The 25,311-nt window shown below is 53.3% G+C and overlaps 1 protein-coding gene across 8 annotated transcripts in view; it reads left to right on the forward strand.

The window, feature by feature from the left end:
• Nucleotides 1-25,311, forward strand: part of ZMIZ1 (zinc finger MIZ-type containing 1) — a 226,957-nt gene that overhangs the window by 140,045 nt on the left and 61,601 nt on the right. The window contains exon 1 of one of the 8 annotated variants that reach the window (XM_053922737.1): nucleotides 18,699-18,812. The exons of 6 other annotated variants lie outside the window; for them this stretch is intronic. The gene's annotated coding sequence lies outside the window, so the exon portion shown is untranslated. Of the gene's footprint in view, nucleotides 1-18,698; nucleotides 18,813-19,014; nucleotides 19,573-25,311 lie in introns of those variants that run through there. One more of the 8 variants, XM_053922736.1, reaches the window with a different exon arrangement.

Consider the following 25,311-nt stretch of genomic DNA (forward strand, 5'->3'; position numbering starts at 1 on the left):
CTGAGGCCCAGTTAGTGGATATCTGCTTTCAGGCCTGTCCAAAATGAGAATGATGGGAGAATCAGGCATCAGCCCATGGCAGGAGTTCCTGGGGGCCAGGACCCTAACAGGCAGAGCAGAACCCTCTCAAATTGAGGCTGCTTCTCTTACTTGGACCCTGGTACCCTTTGCCCTTGGCCACATGATTGGGACAGGGGTCTTCGAGGGATGGGGAGAGATTAATGAGGTACGTGGTAGGGAAAGGCAAGGCTGCTGAAGTGATGTCTGAATTTGGGTTCCCCCAGATGCAGGCCCTGCAGTAAAGATTCCAGTGCAAATGATTTATTTAGGAGGATCCCAGAAAACACTGGTAGAGGGGCAGGGAAATGAGACAGGGAAGGGAAGGAGGTCGAAGGAAGAGAAGGAGGTTGAGGAAAGGTGTGTTGTTAAACAAGTTACCTGCTGTGGGCACCTGCAAGGAGCTCTGGGAGACCAAGCAGAACGTCTCCTCCTCAGTGAGCCTGAGAGGCAGGGACCAGGAGGTATTCATCCAGCATCTGGCACCCAGAATTGGTTGAGGGCTGCTTGAGGTTGGGGCGTGGCTGCACCTATCACACTTGCCTCTGTGAGACACCTGAAGAGTCACAAGGCACACAGTAAACAGAGAGCTGATGAAGCCCTTGGGGCCAGCAGCAAGGAGCTCCACCCACCCCCTCCCCCCGCCCCCCCCTACCCCCTGCCCATACCAGGCATTTACCTCCCATCCTCCTCATCCTGCCATTTTCCAGTCCCGCTCATAGTGTGATCGTATTCTTCATATTGTTACTCACTCATTTTGACTTCAAGATGGGAATTTTAAAAAGAAACTCTATGTATTACATCACTGCCATAACTGGCAGACCAGTCTCCCTTGCCACATTTAGAAACTGTCAAAACAAAGACAATAGAGACCACCCTGTATTGGGTGGAGCTCCAGGTGCCTGTTCCACAGCTACAGCCTGGGCTAGCTCTCTGCCAGTTAAAGGGGTGATGGGGCTGCAGGAGACTGAGACTCCCCTCCTTGAAATAGCAGCATCCCAGACATGGGATGAGAGCTGAGGTGTCAGGGTTTTCTCACCGGATCGCATGACCACCCATGCCATGTCGGGGGCCACATCCCCTAGGCCACACTCAAAGAGGACTGAACTGGTGAGGCTTGTGGGGGTCTGGGGGCTACCCTCCACCTCCACCCCCCTGGGCAGACCATGCCCTGCCCAATATCGATTTCTTCCACAGTCCAACACATCAACACCTTTTTTTCTACCTTCACAGCAACAGGAAGAATGATGAGGTCACAGCCATGAGAATGCCTCTCAAAAAAAAAAAAAAAATGTACATTAAAAAGGAATTCTTAGGTCAAGAAATGATTAGCGCCTTGGGCCAGGCCAATTCCGTGCTGAGCACAGGGGTTACAAGCGCACCACACACAGTCGCTACTCTCAGGGTTTAGAATCAGTGAAGGCCCCCATTCTGTAGGGGAGAAATGACAGTCAACCTCCACATAGCACAGCCCTCTGCATGGCCTTCCTTGTCCAGCCTCATGAGATCTCCAAGGCACGCCGATTCCCATTTAAAGAGGAGGAGATCGAGGCTCTGAGGGCTGAGGGGGTGGCCCTGGGAGAGGCAGAAGTGGGACTAGAACTCTGGCTCTCCCTGCTTCTCTGCAGGTCTGCCCCAGGAGCTGACAGCCTCTGGGGAGATGCAAGGCCACAGGTTTATCACCCTACTGGAACCCAGGTTGTCACCCTGCGGCCACAGTGCTGCCTTGAGTGCCGCCCAGCCCAAAGGTCCCTCCAGGACAGAGGTCCAGCCAAAACACTCCTCTCTAACCCAGGGTGCCTTGCAGGTGCCATGCTGCTCCCACGAAGTTAATAAAGCCATCGGCAGCAATTAATTCTGCAGAGCAAAGAGCCAGGTAAGAGGATTAAGGAAGCCAGAGCTTTGGTTTTAAGATGAAGCTTAGCATTCTCACCCCCAGAGGAAGGATTTCATGGGATTCGAGGGTGTAAGAGTGAAATGGAGCAGGGACTTGGCAGAGAGTGGGTGTGGTGGTTCTGGAACTTTTTAAGCAAGCATTGCAAGCCACAGCCTTGTAAATACCTTCTGGGTTAGACAGACAGACAGGAATGAACGACGGTGCAGGTATCATCAGTCTCGCCTATTTAGACTTACAGGGCCAGGGCATCTGGCTTAGGAAAAAAATCTGATGATGATAGCAAATATTTGATCAGCATTTTTTCCGTACCAGGTGCTGTGTAGAACACCCATGAATTCACATACTCCACATGATGGTCCCAGATCCATGTCTCTGCTTATCACAGATGAGGAAACCAGGTTTTAGGAAGACCGAGTAATTTGATCAAGGCCACTTGGCTACAAGAGCCAGAATTGTGATTCAAACAAGAATATCTGACCCTGAAACCATAAGCTACCCCTTAACAAGCAGGTTGAAATGAAGTCCTCAGAAAGGCATGTTAATGGCTCGAGAGAGCTTGTCGTGAACACCTGAATTGCTTGCAGGTGAAGATAATAAGTACAGCATTTGATGATGATTTGTCCTTGTTGGTAGGTCAGACACCCACCCATCTTTGAGCTCACTCCTTACTCACAGTCCCGTGGATGGTGAGTAGCAGAGCCTGGCACAGAGTAAGCATTCAGTACACGTCAGCTGTTCCTGCCATGATTTCCTGGTCAGCCCCAATTTCAAATACATTTTGCAGAAACCATTCAGCTATTTCACAGAAAGGAGTAGTATTGATAATTAAAAGCACGCACTCTGGAGCAGCTAGCCTAGGTGTGAATCCCACTCAGCCCTCCACTTGACATCTGTGTGACCTTGGAAAAGTCACTTAACTTCTCCCCCACAGTTGCTTCATTTGATAAAAGGTGATACTAATAACACCTACATCATAGGCATAAGTGAGTTAACATATATGCAGGCCTAGAATAAGACTTGGTATATAGTAAGCTCTATATACATGTTAGTAATCATTCCCACTTATTTGCATTCAGACTTCCTTGGGATGCCTGTCATACATGGAGGCAGCTGAAAACCCTGAGCTTGATGCTGCATCATGGCTTGAGGTTTGGAAAATAGGGAACCTGTGTGTGTAGGTAGGGCCAGCGTAATACCAACCACATTCACCTCCAAGTAAGCAGGACATGAACAGGATCCTATTAACTCAGGCAGGGCACAGCCCCTTCCAGAGGTTCCAGGGCCAAAAGCCCAAGGTGGTCTCCAAGACAGCAGAGGCTCACATCGGGTTTGGAATGTGTCTCCTTTCGCCCAAGAAAAGGAGGCAGGAGGCCTGCAGGAGTGGAGAGTTGAGATCTGAGGGAGGCTGGATGGGGTGAGCCAGCACCCTGTCTGTACCTTGGGCTGGGGAAGTTTGAGGGCCTCTGTCTCACCAAGTCTCCCAGCAACCCTTCCCAAAATTCTTTCAAGAGAGAAAGTAACGTTTAAAGTGCTGTTTATTGAGCTCCACCTCCATGTGAGCCATGTGCTGGATATGTGATGAACATCAGCATGGACACAAGGGCCAACCCATTTTATAGATTGGAAAACTGACACACAAAGAGATTTACTAACCTGCCAAAAGTAACTCAAATCCTTTGTGTAATAAGGCAAGGGATGAGTGAATAGATGGCTCTGAACAATGACTTTATGCATGGCTGGGACTGAAGAGGAGAAAGCAAGAAGCAAGAGACTGAGGGAGGAAGGGTGTGGACCAGGACGGAAGGGCCTGCCCCAACAACTCCAATGACTTGCTCCTTCTGCACACTGTGGGTCTCAGACTGCGGGCCCCCAGCTTTGCTGACCTGCACACTTACAGTGTCCCTTATGCGGTCCACTAGGATAGGGCTGGTCTCAGGACATGCACAACCAAGATCTGGAAGCCAGAGCAGGGGCAGTGGGGGAAAGTGGCCCAAGCTCAGGCTTCAGGATCAGGCTGACCTAGTCTCAGCTTAGCTCCATCACTTCCATGCCATGTGTGACTGTGGCCACGCCTTCCAGCCTCTTGCAAAATGATGGGTACCACCTGGCATCTCAAAAGGGCTTTGTACATAATCGTTCTGATTATTAAGTCCTGCCTTGCCATGCAGGCTCTGAGACCTACTGGCAGTGTGGCTTTATGCAAATCACTTTTGCAAGCTTGGGGTCCAGTGCATCTAGAATCCAAGTCTCCTGGCTGGAAAGGCAGCAATTCTGTTTCCGTGGCAACCCAGCTGCCTCTCAGGGGACTATCTGGATCACGTCACCCTGGCAAGGTGCTGCCCAGGCAACCAGGTGTTTGTGTTTTGCAGTGGAAGCTCTGCACAATGTAATTCCCTTCACTGGGGATAAGGTGGTGGCTAGTCAGGTGGCTAGAAGGAAGCTTGGCCATTTAGGCCATGCCTTAGGCCAGGAGTGTCAAACTCATTTTTACCGGGGGCCACATCAGCCTCGAGGTTGCCTTCAAAGGGTGGAATGTAATTTCAACTCCTTAACAGTTAAGGAGGAGTTACATTTATACAGTCCTAAAATTACATTTGGCCCTTTGAAAGCAACCTCGAGGCTGATGTGGCCCCCGGTGAAAATGAATTTGACACCCCTGCCTTAGGCCATGCCTGCCCTGGGCCCAGGGAGAAACAGACCCCAGAGCTTGGGAACTCTGGCCAATGATTTTCCTTGAGAAGCTATTAACAGTTGCTTCATTATATTTCTAGGCACATTTCCTGGCTTTTTGAGGCTGGCCAGGTGGGAAATAGTGCCTGGGGCTGGACTCCTATAGGTAATTCCAGAGGACCTAGTTTCACCTGTTTGGGATGAAGAGCCACTATTATCTCTAGCAGGAAACAGGAATTACCCCAGGAAGGGAAGCAATGGAGGCAGGGGCAGGAGATTAGGAGTCTGCCTTTGAAACAGGCACATTATAATGACAGCAGAAATTCGGTGCAAAGGATAAACTGATTCACCCCTTCAGCAGTGTTGCATGGGCACTTGTTTATATGCAGATGTGGTGATTGGCACTTAGGTAACCCTCGAGATCGTCTGTGCCCTCAAGGAGCTCACAGACCTGGATGTGCTCAGGGAAAAATACAAAGTCAACAGACCCACATCAGCAAAGCGGGGAACTGAGGAAAAAGGGGACCTCCTGGGGCCAGCCACTTCCAGCAGGAAGCTCCCCATCTAGGCAGGGTTGGAAAAATGAGGGATAATTCACAGAGAGCCCTCAGTCTGCCATCACTCAGTCTGCCAGCCCCCAAGGGAGAGCTCTGTCGCCTTTTCCAGATAGGAAAACTGAGGCTCAGAGAAGTGAATTCCATGCACAGGGTCTCAGCTGGGCTGGGTAAGAACTGGGTCCCTCTGCCTCCACAGTGCTGCTTTCCTGGTGGGCTGGCAGCCAGCAGAGGCTCCATTTCCTGGAAGCCAGAGACCACCGTAAACTGAGTGAAACAGTCCTCTCCCTCTGTTATTCAATTTTTTTTCTCTCTCTTCCCCTCTCTCCCTCCCCATTTCTCTCCTCCCTTCTCCCTCCTCCCTCCCTCTCTTTCCTTCTCTCTCCTTCATTGCCTCTGTCTTCCCTGTCCTTTGGGACTGCAGCCCCACAAACCATTGGTCCCACCGACTGCAGCTCAGCTCTGCCCTGCTGTTACCTGCATCCTCTTGCCCTAGGTTCACTGTCCCCGGATGCCCCCCTTCTGCCCCAGCTCAGGCCTGGGCTGTGCCCCAGAAATGCCTGCTGCTGTTTTGTGCTTCCCCCTCCTGAGCACCGTCCGCCAAGGAAGTGACATAATTGCACTATTGCCATTTTCTCCAGGCTCCGTGTGGTCTTGAGCCCACTCTCAGATGTGTGCCCCAGATGTTTAGAATCACTTCCTCCCAATTAAGCGTCTGCCAGGAGGCCAGGAGGCAAGGGGCCCCATGTGTAAAGGGCTCACGTCTGTGCAGATGGGCTTGGGAGAGAGAAAATGGAAACTCGCCCTCCCTGTGCACAGACAGGAGGAGGAAATGGGTTTGCTGTTGTGCTCTGCAGGGAAGCCGAGAGGCTGGAAAGTGTGGCCAGATATCCCGTCTGCTTGGCTGTGAGCTGCTGTGGAAGAGAGGTTCCTGGGTGTCCTCCAGGGAGAGATTGGTGTGCTCACCTCCTGGGGACAGGACTCTTACATTTGGTTCTTCCCTCCCACCCCAACAGAGACAGAACTGTGAGAGAAGAAAAGCAAGAGAGGAGGAGAGAGGCACTGCCCCACTGAACAGAGAGAAGAGGGAGTGTGGAGGTGGCCTCATAGGTTGGGTCTATTTCCTCCAAGGCACTGGTGTCCTGCTCCAGTCAGGGCTAGGCCTTGGGGTCCCAGCATCTCTACTTGTACAGAGAAGGCCGCCTCAGCTCAGTATCACAGACACCCCATGTGCACACTTCTAGGAGCTGATACAAAGAGCAATGGCATCCAGGAGGAAGACATTGGGTGGGTCTGGAGCATCAGAGAGCCCAGCACCCCCAACAGGACAGCCACTGTGCAGGGAACCACCTGAGACCACTCGAGACACTTGCCCAGAACTCCCAGGGCTTCCAATTCTGCAAGATGACTCCTGAGGTTTTTTATGTTGTTGACCATCTCTTGCTTAAGACCCAGGGCTGACCCGTCCTGCTGTGACTACTGCTGGCTCTCAGGTGGCCAGTGGAAGCATGGGACTTAAATCATTGAGGACCACGGCAGAGACAGAGGGACCCATGCCTGCTCGGGGGAGGAAGGGTCAGTCGGTGGACTACATGGGACTGTCATCTTCACCGAATACAGAAAGCGGCCTCATGCCATCTCAGTGGGGGAAGATTGGTACTGAGGAGCACCCAAATGGGACTTGGGACGGGGTGGGGGGACAGGACCCTTCGAAGTATAGAAATCACCAGTATGGCAAGTGTCCAGCAGTGGAGGTAGGCCACACTGGGCTTTCTTTTAAGCTGTGTGGCTTTAGGTAACTGACATCGCCTCTCTGAGCTTTAGCTGTGGAAGGAAATGGAGCTAACCACACCTCCTCCCAGGGTTGTTGGTGCTGAGGATTAGATGGGATGATGTGAGGAAAGCTGTGCCCTATATGTTGTGATGCCACATTCCAGCCACTGAGGCAAAACTAGCAGGTAGAGAGTGCCCGCCCAGCAAAACCATCAACTGTGCAGTGTGGGCGAGGAGAGGAAAGCTGAAGCAGGGGGACAGTGCCCCTTTGGAGAACATGAGGTATATAGTAAATATCTATAGTAGTAGTGTTTTAATTGCAACTATTACTCTCTAACGTGGATGTCAGAGTGCAGAGGGCCTTTCGGGATTACCTGGCCCAACCCCCTATTTTCACGAGAGGAGACTGGCATCTGTCATTGTACCATGGTGGGCTGGCATGATAAAATTCTCACCACTAATACTCTTCCCATTACTACTGCTAGTTCTGGTCCTCCTGGGACAGATACTATTACTCTGGTACTACCATTATTTATACTCCACACTAAACTTCTAATACTTACATTATTCTACTACACTTCCTAATCGATTAAGGAGTTAACTTGTATTGAGTCCTGACTTTGTTCCAGATGCTGGGCAAAATACTGCATGTACATCCTCTCCTTTCATATTTACAAAAATAGTAAGAAAAAACAGAGACTCAGAGAAGTTAATTATTTGCTTGAGGCCACCCAGCTAGCAAGTGGCAGGGCGAGAATTAGACCCATGCAGTCCCGCTCCAGACCAGCACAGGCAGGAGACCTCATAAGCCCCGTGTCCTGGATGGATGGAGGCCTGACGCATTCCGGGAGCAGGGCTGCCCTGTGAATTAGTCCAATGGGCAGCTGCCTTTGTGGAGGGATCTAATCATCTCTGTCCTGCCTTGTCTCATGAGCCCTGAAATCCTCATGAATTCCCATGAATCCTCAAAATATTCACATGATTTTCTTTGGATTCAAGTATTTTTCCTTCTGTAAGTTAGCCTGTTCTTTTGCTCTGTCATTTGAGGACAGCACAGTGAGGGGCAGTAAGGCCAGGCCCCAATTTGGACAGGCCTGGCTTCCAGCCCTGGCTCTCTGCAAGCTGGGTGACCCTGGGCCCGTCCCTTCACCTCCCAACAGTGGGATCTTGTATCTGCAGCCCCGGCTCAGGGTCTCAGTGTGGACCTCCTGTCTATCCGCCCTGGAGGCCAGTATGTCCAGAGGGGTGTCTGCCCTGCAGCATCACTCTGGCTCCCCTGTGACACTGAAGGGCTCCTGACACAGCCCCAGGTGCAATATTTCTTCAAGATGAGATGCCCCACCTACCCCCATCCCCAAGGCTTGGGCCTGTGATGGCGGGAAGCCAACAGACTGTGCCTGGAAAAGACCCAGGATTTAAAGGTTATTCAGCCACTCATTCGGCACCACAGTGTCCTGGGCCTGTACTGGATGCTGGACAGTTGAGTGAGGTGGATGTAGCCCTTGCCCTCCAGGGACTCCAGGCTTGGTAGTGAGCACAGATATGGAATACACGCCCTCCCCTGATGACTGTAACCACTGTGATAGGTTCTACAAAGGCCAGATGGAGGAGGGGCCTTGTGAGCCTTGGAGCTTAGAGAAGACTTTCTTGAGGAAATGACCTTAACAGAAAGGCTCAAAGGGGAAAATCTCCCCAGAGAGGAGGGTGGAGAAAGGTAGTCCAAGCAGAGGGGAAGACATGTGTAAAGGCCCCAGGCGCAGAAGGAATGTGGATTCAAATTTCCTATCTACCTCTTCTGACTTACTGCCCCAGTGCAAAAATCATCTCCTCTCTGAACCTCAGTTTCCTTACCTTCAGAATGGGAATAGTGACACCAGGGTGTCAGGCAACCAGAAGGCTAAGGGCTATGAAGGTGCCATACCTAGCACTGCTTTCCTGAATGCCTAGGCAATCAGGAGACTGCCTCCTGGCTCCCAACCACCCCAGCACCTGCGGTCTCTGTCAGTACTGGTTGTTCCTCAGTGCAATTAGGTAATTAGGCCAAATTCAATTACACACCACACTCCCGGGTCTGTCTGGGGCCCGAGGGGGGCATGGGCTCCCCTTGCTGAGGGGGACCAGCATTCCCAGGGCTGCAGCTTTCTACCATGCATCCCAGAATGCTGCCTTCATCCTAAATGGGGAAACTGAGGCAGGGAAGAGGCAATGCTGCTTGGCCCCAAACCATAATATCCTAAGCGCTGAGATCCCCAGGACTGATTTTTTTTCCTCCTTAAGAGGCCCAACCCAGGCTGCTGCCCATGGTTTGCCCCACCTTCCAATTCATCAAGGGTTTCTGGCTCCTCATCCCCCAGAAAGACCCCCAGATTGGTGGGGTGGTACGGTTTGGCTTCCTTGCTACCCTTCGATTTGTGGAAGCTTCCCTTCCCAGCTGCAAGCTAACCCCCAGCCACTGTTCAACTATGACTGTCATGTGGGTTTGGGGGGAGAGCCTATCTCCAGGAAAGTTGGGCAAACTAGGGGTTATAAATGCCTTTAAGGAACTCGCTGGAGGCATCCAGACAGCAGCAACCCAGGTCAAGGTCAACAGAAGGATCCTTACAGAGACAATGCATGAGAATTCCAGGGTCTTGAATGCCAATCTAAGAACACAAACTTGAATTTGAAACTTGATTCTGACAGCACTGGGGAGCCATGGAAGGTTTTAGATAAGGGAGTGACGTGGTCAGGTTTGTCTTATAGAAAGCCTCAGCAGACAGAGGAGGGACCAGGGTCAGGGACAGAGAAAACAGTTTGGAGGCTATTTCAGGTACCCAGACCAGAGACTGATAGGGTAGAATTGTGCTGTGTGTAGAGGGAAAGGGGTGGATGTTGACTCTCTGGTGATGCCCATTGCCCATGCACCTTGCTCAGGACACCCATGGGCTGGGCCTCAGAAGCTCATTCAGTGACATGGAGTTGTTTTATGTTTAACTCTCAAGTTATTGGTTCCGAAGATGGTGCACAGCACCTTTCTGGGTGGGGGGAGTCTTAACTTTGGATTCATTTAATTCAAAAGTGAAATGTTATTATAGGGTGTTTATTTCTAATCACAAAAATAGTATATACTCCTTGTAAACAATTAAGAATATTATAGTCCTGGCTGGGTGGCTCATTTGGTTGGAGCATCATCCCATATACCAAAAGGTTGTAGTTTTGACCCCTGGTCAAGGCACATACCACGGTTGCGATTTCGATCCCCAGTTGGGGCTCATGCAAGAAGTAACTGATCGGTGTTTCTCTCTCACATAATTTCTCTCTCTCTCTCTCTCTCTCTCAAATCAATAAATTATCCTTGGATGAAGATTTATTTTAAAAGAATATTATAAAGAAAGTAAGCAATAGCAGGAATCCCCCTACCATGGGATAACAACTTGGTGAATAACCCATTGGTCAACAAACATTTGTTGAGCACCTATGTGTCAGGTACAGAGCCACCAGGGATATGGCAGTGATCAAAACAGACAAATCCCTGCCTTTTTGGAGCTCACAGTGTGCCAAAAATTATATGCCTACAGGTAAACTGCCAATAAATTTACAAGAATGGGACCATAGTTGGCTTCTTTGTCTTAAGAGGATTGCATGTATTGTAGGCATCTTGTCTGGCCTGCTCCAGCCTCTATAGGAAGTCAGTGGGGGTCAGCTCAGTAGTGACACTTCTTGGGGCCTTCTCAGCCAGACTTGGGGAGACCAGAGCCCCTAGCAGCAGAGAGAGATCCAGCATCTGTACTTGGTGCCATTGCTGGGTGGGAAGCTATGGCCCCGAGAGACAGTGCTCTGCTCTTGGTCATACAATAAGCCCCCAAGTCTCTCTCCCAGGCAGCATCTCTCTCAGCTGGGGACTTGGCATCATCAGGCAGAGGAGTATGCTCTTCCCACCTGCCAAGTTCAACTCTGCAGATCCTAATTTCAACATCGGGCCTCGCAGTCCTCGCCCTGCCCTGGTGGCCACTTTGGATTTTCCCCAATCAGACATTCCTGCGTGGCCTGTCTGCTCAAGTCCAAATCCCCAAGGGGTAGGGGAGACCTGGGACCACATTGGGGAGTAAAGGAAGCCACTGGATCCCTGGGCTTCCATGGGCTGGGAGCAAGAGGCTGGAAGGGGTAAGCATCTCACACAGGGCTTTTAGGAAAGGGGAAAGGGAGTGCACAAGATGATGAAGGATTTCTAGTGAACTGTAATGGGCTTGGGAAGTTCACTAAACTGCTCTGCTGCTGCCCAGAACATACTGAGATGCTTAGGAATGCTTCTCAGCCACCCGTCCTCTGCTCTTACCTGTCATAGCACCCCACAGCAGAAAGGGCCTCAGAAGCTATAAGCCTACCATTGTGGGATTCCTCCTGCAACTCACCATTCTCAGCTTACACACCTTGAGTGACAAGGTACTGACCACTACCCCTGGACAGCTCTGACTGTCAGAAGCTCTCTTCTTTGGAGCCCAAATCAGATGCCTCCATCCATTCTCCTAATGTGTGTGACTCCTGCTGTGGGTCAGGAAAGAAGCTTAAAGGTCCAGGATCTTACCCCAACCTCCCTGTGAGGAGGAGGAGGAATGGAGTAGGGCAGTGCTCCCCATCTGAATCCCACCAGCTCCTAGAAAGAGGCAGTTGATGGACCCGAGCTCTTTAGAATAATAAGCCCTCATATCTGTCTAGCACTTTACAGTTTGGAGAGCATGTTCCTGAGATTTGGAACATAGCCCTGGGAGAGATGGCATGAGGCTCTAGAACAACCTAGGAGTCCGGGATCTAGTCCTGGACCTACCACTGATTTGCCATGTGACTGGAGGAAGCCCTGGCCCCTCTCCGATCCTCAGTTTCCTCTCTTGAAAAATAAGACTAGGGCCTCATTTGTACCAATGCTAAATGAGTTGATGGTTCCAAATGGGCAAGTAGAGGCACTGTCGGGAAAGGTGCTGGACATATAGGCCTTGCAAGACTGGGGTCACCCTGGGGTCAGATGGTTGCTGGTACAGCCTGTCTTCCGCCCTGCCAGGCCCCAGTGCGCCCCCAAGCCTGCATTCAGCCCTGGGCCAGAGTGTGTGTGTGTGTGTGTGTGTGTGTGTGTGTGTGTGTGTAATCCTTCCCACACCTGAGCCCCATTTCTTCCTCTGCAAAGTATACAGCATCCCCCTGGGGCCTGTGTGAGCCTCTGTCTGGGGAGCATCAGGAGTGGAATTCGCCTGCCCCAGCCCAGATAGGCGGCGAGCTGCACAGCCAGGCAAGCAGTGAGACAGACAGACAGCTTCAACAGGAAAGGAAATTGCCTTTCCAACTGTGGGGAGCTTATGTCAGTCTAACCCCAGGGCCATCCGGAAGCCCCCTGTCAAAGCTGTGTCCCGGGAGAAGCAATAAAACCCCAGGACTGCTGAGGCATGGACATTCGAGCTGCCTTGCCTGTCCCTTGCCTTCAAAGGCAACTCCAGAAATCAATGGGGAAAGATTCATTAGAGGCCTGGGTGGTGAGCTCCGCACCACCTCCAGCAGCCCCTTTGTTAGCTGGCCTGAGCTTCCTGTCTGAGCAGGCTGCCTCCACTGAGAAACAACCCGTGTTCTTCCAGACAGCAGGTTGGGGATCTTGTCTCTGGGTGGGCGGGCAGGGGGAGAAGTCACACAGACCCTACTACTCACTCATTCACTCCCAGACTCCCTCACTGATTCAGGCGGCTGGTCGTTGTTTCATTCATACAGCAAATATTACACGTTTGCCTGGCATGTTAGATACTGTTGATATAACCTGTACAGAAGGGACAAAAGTCACTGTTGACGTGGAACTTGCCTTCCAGACGAAGACAGAGTGAACAAGAGAGAGAATTGACACACAGCAGTCAAAAATGCGGAGGGGAGAGCTAAGTCAGGAAAGAGTTGCAGAAACTGTCAGGAGGGGCTGCAGTTTGGGGCAAGTGTGGCAAGACAAGGCTTCCCTGAAAAGAGTCATCTGAGGGCAAGCCTGCAGGAGGTGGGAGGTGAGCGGGCTACCTGGAGAAGAGCTGTCTGGCAACGCCCTGAGGGTGCATCTGAGGCACTGGAAGCCAGAAGGACAGCAAGGCTGGAGCAGAGTAAACCAAAGGGAGGAAATGAGGTCAGGGAGGTGACATGGGCCAGGTCACTCGGGGTCTTGTGGATCATAAGTACTTGGGTTTTTTCACTGACTGAGCCAGAGCCACTGGAGGAAAAGAATTTAAGCAGAGGAGGAGGTACTGCAACTTCTGTTTTAACAGCATTATCATCTGTATTGCTAGGGCTTCCATAACGAAGAATCACAGACCTGCAGGCTTAAACCACAGAAATAAAATGTATTGTCTCACAGTTCCGGGGGCCAGAAGTCCAAGATCAAGGTGTCACATTGGCACGACCATGCCATGCCCCCACTGAAGGCTCTAGGGAAGGGTCTATTCCAGGTCCCGTTCCTAGCTTCTGGTAGTTCCCTGACATGTTGCTCCAGTCTTCACATGACATTATCCCCGTGTCTATATTTCTGCTTTTTATAAGTCTACCAGTCATATGGGATTAGGGCCCACCCTAATGACTACATCCTACTTCTAAATAATGTCACATTCACAGGCACTGGGTGTTAGGATTTCAGCATCTTTTGGGGGACACAGTTCAACCCACAACACCATAGCCTCCCAACCTGCTGAGAATCATCACTGTTATATTATCTCCTCTCATTCTCCCTAGGACCGGGTGTTAGGTGTCCTCACTCCCATGTTACAAAAGAGGAGGCAGAAAGGCTCAGGAAGCCTGAGTGACTTCTTGTCCAGGGCCACCAGCTAGTCAGTACTCGTTTTCTGAGTCCCAGCCTCCAAATCCAGGCATGTCCTCTCCCTCCACAGCTCTTTAGCTTCTGGGGATATGGACAGGTAGTTCCTTCCTGATCCACTCTGGCTTCTGCCTGCTAGCTTCTCTGCCCACAAGACACCCTGGTGGCTGAGTGGCTGGGGGCATCCTAGTGCCACGGGCAGACAGCCTCAGGGCTGGCCACCTTCCCAGCTGAGCACACAGAGGGGCAGGCAGCTCTTGAAGACTGAAGGCACCATGGTGACCGTTTCGTGCTTGGTTCCTGGGCTCCCTCCCCCAGCCTCTCCCCTTCAGCCTGGTAGGAGGCTTTCCTGGATCCCCAATAATCTTGCAATTGTAGGGCTTCTCAAAGGTGCCAAAAGGAGGTGGGGACAGGGGTGGGTTTTATTTTCTTAATGAAATGATTAAAAGATTTGGACACAAGCCAAATGCAGACTTCTGAGAATGCAGTTACAGTTTGGGATGAGGACCCTGCTGGTGGATAAATCCAGGAATGTCTGCTCCACCATGTCCCTGAGCCCACCTCAGGTGGAGCTCCAGCTGACCCCAAACATCAGGTGGATGTTAAACATAAAAAAGAAACATAGAAAAAGAAGTTATTTCAGTGTATGTAATGTTGTGTGCTGGGAAGAACACAAAAAAGAGGGGTCCCAGCTCTTCCCACAGCTCTAACTCCCTGTGTGACTTGGACTGTCTCTCTCCTCTGGACCTTGGAGCCCCATCTTGGAAACAGAGTATGACAGTTACCGGTGCACTTGCAGTGAGATTGCTGAGTAGTTTAAACCCTTCCGCAGGTTGTCTAAACCTCTCTGTTCCTCTCTGTTGTTATTGTCTGTGGAGCAGAAACAACAATCACACCTTATCAGACAGGGCTGGTGTTGAGGATGGTGTGTCGACACTTGGAAAGTACCTGTACCTGTGCCGGGCAACCAGCAAGCACTCTGTCACTGTGAGCTGTGCATAACTACAGACAGGGGAGAGGCCTGAGTCCAGCTTGGGGCCCCAGCTCTGTTTCCCAAGTGGGAGTGTGCCATCCTCCTGTCCCTGTGTGGGGGCAGGGTTCTGAGTACTGGTGTTGATGCAGCTCCTGGCCACTTGCACTGGCCAGGAGCTGAATCCCAACTGTGCTTTCCTTCTTCAAGACTGTACATGTAGAAGTGAGGAGGTTGACCAGGGGTGGAAGGAAAATGGACAGAGGGAATATCATGATCCGTAGACACAGGAGTTTATACCCCATCCCTTTCAGAGGTGAGAAGATAGAAGTCCCAGAAAAAGTCCCTGGAGGCAGAGCCCTGAGTCAACACACCCAGTGCAGCTGCTTGGACTGGCTGTGAGACAGCTGCTCCAGGGCCTGTTACCCTCAGTGTGTGTGTGTCCCTTAATTGACACACTCCTGCCCTGTACTCCCTTCCAGGCATCCTGAAAAGGACCAGTTGGGTGAAGGTGGATGGCCCAGGGCCTGTGCTCATGCCTGTCACACTCACCCACAGACCTGCCCAGGGCCTTCCTGTCTACCTCACTCTCGGACTGCTCGAGCCTGCATGGGTGCCATCTCTGAGTCCTCAGGACCTTTGTTGAGACCTACTGAATCAGCAGGGCCTGAATCAGGAAGAGGTGGCCAGAAGAGCCACCTCTTGAGTCCATTGTTCTGCCTTTCCTCAGTCTCGAGGGAGGGAGCTTGAATTTAGTATATCCCCAGGCTCTCACCACACAAAGCTCTGGGGGTGACCCAGCCCTGAGCTTCTTTCGACCCCAGGGTGACCTACATACTAGGTGGCTTTGCTTTCTTTCTCCTTACTGGTCTGGGCTGCTTGTTCAGGGTCTGGGAGCTCCATCCCTCTGTGAGCTGGGGATCCTGGAGGAGGCTTCTTTCTCACCCCAGATCCCACCCTGGCAGTCCCCTCCCCCCATGGCCTGGTTAGTCCTCCTTCAGAGGTGAGTTCCACATGAAAGGCTTCCCCAGCTGGGGGAAGCATCCTTTCTCCCACACTCTCCTGCCTTCCTGGCTGCAGTGCTGTGATTTATTGGTGGCCCCTCCTCACCAGGGCCCATGGCAGGAGTTCAAACACCCGCAAGAAAAGCCACCCGCTATTGATCCCGGAGTCAGGCTTCCCGAGCTCTTGTGGGCATTCATCAGGGAGCCAGGGCGCCAGGGGCGCAGCTCTCCCTTTTTTCTTCCTTTCTTCTGCCTCCTAAGTCATCCCCCCAGGCTGGGCCCCCCCTTACTGAGGTCACTCAGAGAGCTCTGGGAGTTACTGAGTGCAGAGGTGGAGCCCTCCTTTGTCTGCTGCCCTTTTCCTGTAGATCCTTATCAAGGCAGGCGCCCAGGGGGTGGGGCAGGCCACTTTGGGCCCCAGGCCTTCGAACAAATCTTTGGAAGTTAGAGGAGTGGTTGGAATGTGAAGTCTGTAGGGAGAAGCCATTCTGAAGCAGGAACTGGTCGGAGTACCCAGATTTCCTTAGACTCCGGAGTGTAGTGTGAATAAGAGATGGAGGGAGAGAGACTTGAAGAGGGCCCGAAATTAGCATGTGAAAAACCCTAGCTTTGGCTGGTTAATGGATGCTTGAAAACAGTTTGTTTTCCTAATTATGTAAATCTGCTAGTGGAGTGTATTTACTGGGGTAGGGAGTTTACCTGGGGAAAGTCAAAAACTGTAAGTCCTAGGCCAGAGCAGCTTAAATATTAGCATATCAATGCTATCTCATACTCCACCCTAGAGCTTCTCCTCGAGGGGTCCCTGGAAGATTGGGGAGGGGACTGGTGGGGCTGTCTTCTTAGTTGCCCAGGCAGCACCCCCTGGTTGGCATCCCTCTGGTGTAAATCTCTGCTCAATTCCAGTGCAAATTTTAGCTCAACTTACAGGAGTGGTTTTTCTGAACTCAGTGTCTGGGGCTGCACAAAGTACCAACACTTACAGGGTATTTCAAGAATGAACCTGGGAGTTCCAAACATTCGGGTCTTCAGGTGGCTGAGAAGGCACTAAGGATGAGGTCACCATTGTGAAGTACCTTTGCAGCACAGAACTCCTGGGAGGGGAGGATCCAGGAGAAAAGCGATCTAATTACTTGAGGTCTTGGCTGTTTGGATTCTGTATAATCGAAGCTTGAGCCCTGACATTATGTGGAAACCAACTTAATGTTAGAAACCACGTTTGAGGGACATCCACCTCAGTGTTTTCTTCTGAAAGGTAGGCCAAATTGTTATGACCATCTGTTTCTGGGTGTTGCGGCAGAGCACTGGGCTTTGGAGTATGTTGTCTTGGGGATCTGAAATGGAGACCGGGCCAACCAAAAAGAGAAAGACGGGCGAGTCCTCACTGGGCCTCAAGACTTCTCCCTCATAGGATCTCAAACCACTGTGGGGCTGCTCGGGAGGGCAGGACCCCAGTCAATGTCTCGGTGAATAAGTGATTGTCCTCAAGGAAGTCACTCTAACCCAAAATGTGGGAAGTCCTTAGATGAGGTGAGATGAGCAAAGCCTGGAATTTGTGCAGAGCAGAGAAGTCCTTCTTCCCCTGGTGGCACTGAGCTTGATCCCACAGGAAGGAGATGCCAATTAATCTCTCTTGCAGAATGCTAGTTCTTGTCCAAAAGGCAGCAAGTTATAAAGTCTGAATTAATCCATTTAACCAGCTCCTCAGAGGGAAAGCCCCATGACAACTGCGTTGCCAAATGCCAACCCCAAAAGTGATATTTCAAGTGTCAGTGGGTGGGATTAGAGCCTGCTAACCGTTTGTGTCAAGCAAGGAGCAGGAACAATTTCTAGATAAGTGATTTGTCTCAGCCACTTCCAGAGAGGGCAGTACAAAAGACAGGACAGTTTAGGGGCCCACCAGAAGCTCAGACTGAAAAGGGCTGGATAATCCTGGATTGAAGTCAGAAGCAATGTCAAAGGCTAGTGGACCCCATCAATTCCCCCAATGGCAAGGAGAGCAGTGTAGGGCGACATAGAGATTTAAGGACGGTTCTGGCTACCTTTTTTTAGGATGAATGATGGTGCCCCACTTACCTTTCTAATTGTTTGGGGCAGTTAGGTCACCATTCAAGAAACTTTCACTGGTAGGTGGGTGGGGCTGGGGGAGGGGGCTATAAAATATAGTTTCTTCCAAGAGGATGGTAGTGATGGGAAGTGGCCACGAAAGAGGGAGGGGCGAAGAGCCCTTTAGCGTGGGGCAGCGGGTGGGCTCCCATGAGGGTGTCTGCAGTGCAGAGTGGTATACATGGGGTAAGCTCAGCTCAGCTCCAGGAGCCCATGCGACAGACCTGCTGGAAGGAAGAGGCCCCGGCCACCACAGGATGCTATGTCAGGAAGGCAGCAGCTCCGGGGGCGGGGTGGGGCGGGGCGGGGCCGCGCAGCTGCTGCCCCCCGGCTTCCCTGCCACCACTGGCTCCAGGGCACAGGAACTCCCCGAAGTCAAGGAGCTCAAGTGTACGTGCGCCCGCTCACCCTGTCCCGGGCTCCACGCTCGGGGAATCCCAGGGGTGGTAGGTTCCCCTATGCCTGAGAAGATGCCATGTTGCCTGCCTTTTCCGCCCCTAACCTATTCCTAAAATCCCTTAAACCGAGATCGCAATCTGGACGCCCCAGTTATGCCCCTCCCCCTCCGCTCCCTACCCTACCCCCTAGGACACCGCAGCCTCCAGGCCAACTCCCTCCTCCGCCCCCACCCCACAGGGACCCTCATTAGCATGACCACTTGGGAACATTCGCTGGGGGAGGTGGGAGACACCCGAAGTCAACCCCACCAGAGCCTACCCGGCAGCCCCCCTCAGGCAACAGTGCTCTGGGAGCCCCACTTACACAAGTGTTACTTTCAATTAATTGCCTAGGTGGGGGAGGGAAGGGGGCTGGTCGCCGCCCCCGCCCGGAGGCTGAAGCGCCTCCGGTCGGGAGGTGCGTTCTCTCCGCGGCGTGCACTCGCACCACCCCTGCGTGCAAGTTTGAAATGTGATCTGCCTCGGATTCATACTCGCTCTTGCTCCCTCTCAGCAAAGTGGCTGGGCTGGCGGTCTGCGAGCGAGTGAGTGCGGGCGGCGGGCTGGGGGCGGGGTGCGGGCTACGAGGCTCGTGGGGCGGGTAGGGCGAGAGTGAGCCGGGGCTCCCTAGAGACGCTAAGGCAGGTCTGCTAGCCTTTCATCTTCCTCCCGCGCTCCTCCTCCCTCCCCTCCCCCTGCCGCGGCGCGCCCGGCCTCCCTTGAGCCCCTAAGCCCCACGCGGGAGCACGCAGGGTGGGTGGTCGCGCAGGCGGTGTCTGGGCCGTGCTGCTTAGAGAGCAGGCCGTGTGAAGTTTTCCCTGGCGCACCCCGTGCGCCCCCGCCCCCCGCGCGCCCCCGGCCCATCCCCGTCCCCGGAGGGCTGTCGCTTGTGCCGGGGCGCGCGGCTGGCTGCCTCCTCGGCAGCGGCGGCCCCATTAGCAGAGCCTCCGCCTGTGATTGGCTTCGCCGGGGAAGCTGGAGACGGGCGATGAATAATTGATGTGTGCGGTGCGGTAGCCGGACGGCGGCGGCGGTGGCGGGCAGCAGCGAGCGGGAGCGCGGGAGCCGGAGCGCCCTCGGAGCGGGCAGCGCCGAGCGAGCGGGCTCCGCAGCTGCCGGGGCCCCGCGCCGCTGCCGCCGCCGACCCGGCGCGGAGCGGGGATGCAGGCGGCGCCCGCTGCCTGCGTGCAGCCTTTGTTCGGCGCTGGCTGAACCCTGCCCAGAGTCGCTCGCCGCGGCCGCCCCTGGCCTGGCCCCAGCCCACTGCGGGCGCCAGGGCGAGACCGCGGCCAGTGCAACTTCCAGGTAAGTGCGTGACTGAAGGGGTCGGCTCCGGGTCGCCTGTGGGCCGGGGCGGGCTCCCTCCGGGAGCCAGGGTGAGTGTGCGTGCCTATGTGTGACAGAGGAGGGCCGGTGCATTGTGGGTAGTGCCGTGTGCTGCATGGTGTCAGCCCGGGGCTTGGCCGCGAGAGTGGCACCGGCGGGCACCGGGCTGTTCTGTGCACCCACAGAAGGGGCCCTCATTTCTCCTCAGGGCCCGGGGCCAGGGTACTTCCGACACTCTCTCCGCCAAGGTCAAGTGTTGGCTCTCCAGCAGACATTTTACAAGGCTCAGTCCTCAATAGGTTCCAATGCAAAAATAAGAATGGACAGGAAGCCTTCCGCGGAGGCCGCAGCCTAGGGGTCCTTAACTTCAAGCTGTTCCTTTGTCAGGATGCAGCCCTAATGTTGAAAGCATCCAGAGATTACTCGTCCCCCCACCCCTGCCACGGGGCGAGGAGGGGTGCTGGGGGGGCTGGTAGTACCACCACTGCGGCAGGTCGCTCTTCGGAGAGGTAGTAGGTGCAAACCAGACTTCTGACAAGTGTTTGCTAGGAGGCCGGCTGGAGGAGGAGGAGAGTGACCGGTTTGCACTAGAGAGCAGGAAGGGGCCTTTCTGGAGTGCTTAACACCAGGCTGTAAAGGTCTTTAAAGACCTTGGAGACTGGGTTTCTCAGAGCACTGCCCTGGGGCTAAAAGGAGGGTTTAGCACGTGGTTTTGGGGTTGGGATCTTATAAGCTTTGTTGCCCATGGCACTAGTTAGGTCCCAGGTCATGGATCTAACTAGAAACTAGGTTGGGGGAGACTAGGAGAGGTCAGGGATTTGACTTTCCCTGCCCTAACCCTTTGCACCAGTGGAGGGAGGTGGCACCTCCGGAGATGAGCTTCAGGAGACCTTCATTCTCAGGGTGGGAGGCCAGGTTCCCTGCCCTTAATGATCAGACTGAACGGCCAGGTCGGCACTGGGCATGGCTGGTGGCTTCTCTAGCAGGAAGGTGTTTTGAGGCAGCTGGCAAGCACTTGGTGCCACAGTGCTTCTTAACAGTCCATCCTTGAGAGTGGGCCACAGAGTGGGTCAGAAATCTGGTCGGGGAGTGAGTTGGAGTGAGCAAGGTGGCACTAACCTGAAATCAGTGTGACCCCAGATGGGATATAGGGACTTAGGTCCCTCCAATTCTGGGGCTCTGCACATGAAGCTCCTCTTCAGTACAGAGCAAAAGGCCCTGTCCCATGGTGTGTGGGAGGGCAGAGGTGCAGTGAGTCTTGGTGTCCACGTGGCTGCTAATACGCCTCTTCCCTTTTTGTATGTATTTGCCAGGCAGTGACTACCCCCCAGCTAGTTGGATTCAAGTCCCCTCCTGAGCTATTTTTAACCTGAACTTCCTTAGTGAGAAACCACCAAACAGCTATGCTTTGGTGAGAATCTGGGTCTCTACCGGAAGTAGCAGCCTGCACAGAGTTTGAGACTTGCTTCATAACGCTATCCCCTGCACAGCCTTCCCAGCCACCAGAACCACTTCACCTGTCTCTTACCTCTTGGTTCTTAACATACCCTGTGCACTTAGGACTCAGGAGCCCCAGTTTCAGATGGGAAAACTGATCCCCCTGTAAGGAATGAAGGAAGCCAGTTATCACTACCACTGGAGGCAGGTCTTGACTATGAGCTCCTTGAAGGCAGGGGCCATATGTTACTTATCACTGTCTACCCCAGTGCCAACCACAGTACCTGGCAGGTGGTAGATACTCGATGACTGCTGAGTGACTGGCTGAGCGGAAAGCTAGTCCAGTGCTGTGTTCCCTGTTGGAGGGAGGTGATGGAGAGATTGAAAGAGCACTTCTGGATTTAAGTCAGTGTTGGATGAGAAGTAAGAGACCAGTCCCTGCTCAGTCCCTGGGAACTTTAAGGTGAGCCCCTAGTTTGGTGTCAGCCAGTCAGACCGAGAGAGCCACTCCCACAGATGTTCAACCACAGTCCTGCCTGGGAGCTTTCTGAGAGCTCTTTCTGAGCCACACCTCAGAGAGTAAGGATGGCAGAGCTATGTCGAAAACTGTGCAGTCCAGTATGGTAGCCACTTGCCACATTTCAAGTGTTCAATAGCCACATGTGGCTAGTGCTACCACACTGGGCAGCTCAGATTATAAGGTGTTTCTACTGTGGCAGAAAATTCCACTGGACAGCTTTGGCCTAGAAGAATGGAGATTTAGGACAGAAGTGAGCTGAGGACACTAGTCCAAGAGCCCACAGGTGTGACAGTGTAGGATGAGTCCGTTTGATTAAGGCACCTTCCATTTTCTTAGCACTTTATTTTTTGACAGCCTCCCAGTGAGGGGAGTATAGATAAGCCAGGTGCTCCTGAGCAAGCTGAGGTTCAGTTTTGTCCAAGGTCACCCAGGAAGTGGCATGAGCCCTAGGTTTCCGACTCCTGCCAGGCCTCTGCCACCCAGCAGAGGTCAGCCAGAGGGCAAGGGTGGGCAGCCATCCCAAGAGCAGCCTCAGACCTCCCTCAGGACTCTCTTGGTGCCCGGTAGGCGTCAGTCTTTGTGAAGTCATCCATCGATTGGGCGGGAGAGCCAGCTCAGCCCTGGGTCCCTGGGAACAGAGAGTTCTGTGCTGGCAGAGCTGGAAGAAGAGGGAGAGAGGCTCTCTGGGTGAGGGAGGTGTTTACCTTGATCAACACAGCTTTGGTCCTGAGGGAGAAACTGGCTCTTCCCCACTGGGAAGCACTGTGTTGGTGGGCCTGTGGCCAGGTTCGTAAACACCACCCCAGAGAGAGGCATGCAAGCCCCAACCCAAAGGGGAGAAGAATTTGGGGACATTTGCTCCCACCCTGCCAGGGCCTGCTGCCCCTCATGTCATGGGCCTTCACTGTGCCACGCTTGCCCCAGAAACCTCAGCTGTAGGAGGAAACTCTCCAGGGCCTGGTAGGGAAGCAGCAGCCTCATGAGGGAACCTGCTGAGGGAAAAACAAGGCCCCTACCCTTGAAGCACTTCCCGCTTCTCAGGGAGCTAGCTCCTGGGTCACTAACCACAGGCAGGAAAGGACAGTCAGCCCACTGCCTAGATGGGTGAAGGGACTTCCGGCCCCAAGGTCACGTAGCAGTGCAGGCCTGAATGAAGTTAATGTGCTCTCATGGTACACTCTGCAAATTCCATTCTTTAATCTGCCATTTTGAACCTGAAATCATGTAAGATTTAATTGTGCCTGGCTTCAGTTTCCTTCTCTAGCATGAGGTGAGGTCACTTTGTCTCTGGCCTTGCCTTTGTGTCCTGAGGTGCCCACCTTCACCCTGTATCAGGCCTCACTGCAGCTTCCAGCTCCCCATGACTCTGAGCTAACTGAAGGGAGATGTCTGACTAGGGGATGGCTCTCTGCCAAGAATCCAGGCATAGCTGAAAGTGGGTCTTTAAGACCCATGCAGTGGAGCTTGAGGGATGAGAGGACCTTTGATGCACTTGCAGGTTCCCAGGCTGGAGTGTAGCAGGGGTGGTGTTCAAGGTCTCTGCTCACTGTGCCTTTCCCTGGAGTAAGGGTGGGCTCCCCTGGGGATTCCCACAGCCCTCTTGTTCCTCACAGTCTGATTTGCCCCATGTGCCCTTCAAAAGTGACTGACCCCTGCCGTCCAGACCAGTAGGCTGGGCCTGCCAGGGAGTCTGCCGCCCTCCAGTCTGAGGAGGCTCAGAAACTGGGCCCTTACCTCCCTCTCAGGAGCCCCAGACGGCACCAACTCCTGCTCGGAGCCAACTGCGGGGGCCTCTCCAAGCCTTCCCAACCCTGCTGGGTTGGGTTCTCCCACTGCCCCCTCCCACCAGGGGGGGAGGCAAGTGGGGCAAGGCCAGGCCTTATGAGTGCCCATCCTGGAGCAGTAGTGGGTACTTCATGTGTGTGTGTGTGTGTGTGTGTGTGTGATGAATTAGGGGCTTTAGCCAGGACACCCACATTCCAGGAGGTGAAGGCTCCCCGATAACCTTGGGGACTCGGTAGTTCTGGGGCAAGGCCCGGCCTCTGTGCTTTGGCTTTGGTTTCACAAAGCTTGCCTGGATAGTTCTGACACTCTTCATGGAAACATGGCTCTCAGGGCCTAGCCCTCAAGTGATCATATCTGTGATCTGGTACCAAATTAGTGTGTGACCTTTGGCAAGTCACTTCCCCTTTGAGGGCCTCTGTTCTCATTTCTGTACTGAGAGTGTTGCTGTGTTCTCATCTGTAAAAGGGAGACTGTACTCCAGGAGTTCAGCTACTCATCTCATGCTAGAGAAAGTATGTGGCGGGGGGACCAAAGATAGAAGGAGTCTTGGCCCTGCCTTGGGATGCTACCATCACCGTCTGAGGATCCCGGGGAAATACTAAGGTGCAGCAGGGCAAGGAAAATTGACTGAGCAGAGGCCCACGCTCAATACCCTAAGAGCTGTAGAAAGAAAAGGGGGAAATGGTGACTTTCAGGCTAGAGTAGCCTGCCGCTCCTCCCAGGTGAACTTGATTTTGGAAATGGGTAGGATTTGGGTGGGAGGACCTGTAGATGCAAAGGCTGGGAGATCAGAAGAAGTGTGGCACTTCAGGAGAAGGGAGGATGTCCCTCCGGATGACATCACAGAGGTGAATGTAGGAAGGGGAGCCATTGCTGAAAGCCCACTGCGGAGCACAGATTTTATCCCCAGGGCAGTGGGAGCCAGAGAGGCCACTGGCCTCCTAAGGCTTCCAGGAGTGGGATGCTGCTGAGTTGTAGGCAGGAATCAGGCAGGGAAGTGGAGAAGCCGTTCGAGGTTGGAGTCCTGCTTGCAGGAATGCCCCTGCCCCTGCTGACGCAATGGAAAGCCTGTCTTGTTGCAGGGTTCCTGTTTTGCGGTCACCCATGGTGGGGGGCAAGAGCAGTCAGCTCTTCTGAGGAGCTCCGGGAACTTGGTGGAACTTGTCCAGACCTCCCCTTGGCGCCCTCTGCTCTCTCCTAGAAAAAAGGGCCATGTTTGTGGAGTCTGTCCCCAGTCTTTCAGGGATTACAGCTAGGCCCTGGAGGTTTAAAATCAGTGTGGGCAGTTCCAGGGGGCTAGGATTAGAGGAGACAGGTGACAGGGGACAGCCTCTGGGCTTGCAGAGTTTGGCCTCACACCATATTCGTGCTCCCTCAGTCAGAGCCTGGGGTGGCTAGAGATTTATAGGCACCCTCTCCGCCTCCTGAGGGTGTAAATCTCGTTGGCAGATTCACAGTGTGCACAGATTTAACAGGGTCCAGTTCAGCCCTTATGTGTAGGAAGGAGGGCTATGAAAATTGAGGGGGGAGGCTGCTTCAGAGATGAGGGGAAAAGGAGCCATTCTTTTTGTTCCTCTCCGTCCACCTGCTTCCAGATGTTACCCCCCTGGTCCCCTACGCCTAGCACACACACAGATATGGGAGCCTGTCCTTCTTATATCATTAGTCTGTTTTATGTGGTTTCTTGCCCACCCAGGTGTTGGCCCCATTGGATGTGACTAGTGGGACACTACCTCCATGACTTGTCTTAGTGCTGAGTGCTCCATAAATGTCCCTTAAATGACCACTCCAGGACATAGGTGCGTCACAGCAAAGGCAGTCACCCAGGAAGAAATGAAGAGGCCCTAGTTCTTGGCCAGCTCTGGCTTTCCACGTTGGCCATGTGACGTGCGGGAGCCCTCATGGGGACCCCACCTATAGGCAGAAGCACTGACTTCACTGTGCTGCCCTATATAGCCACCAGCCACATGTGGCTG

The sequence above is a fragment of the Desmodus rotundus genome, chromosome 4, assembly GCF_022682495.2.
Source record: "Desmodus rotundus isolate HL8 chromosome 4, HLdesRot8A.1, whole genome shotgun sequence".
NCBI lineage: Eukaryota > Metazoa > Chordata > Mammalia > Chiroptera > Phyllostomidae > Desmodus > Desmodus rotundus.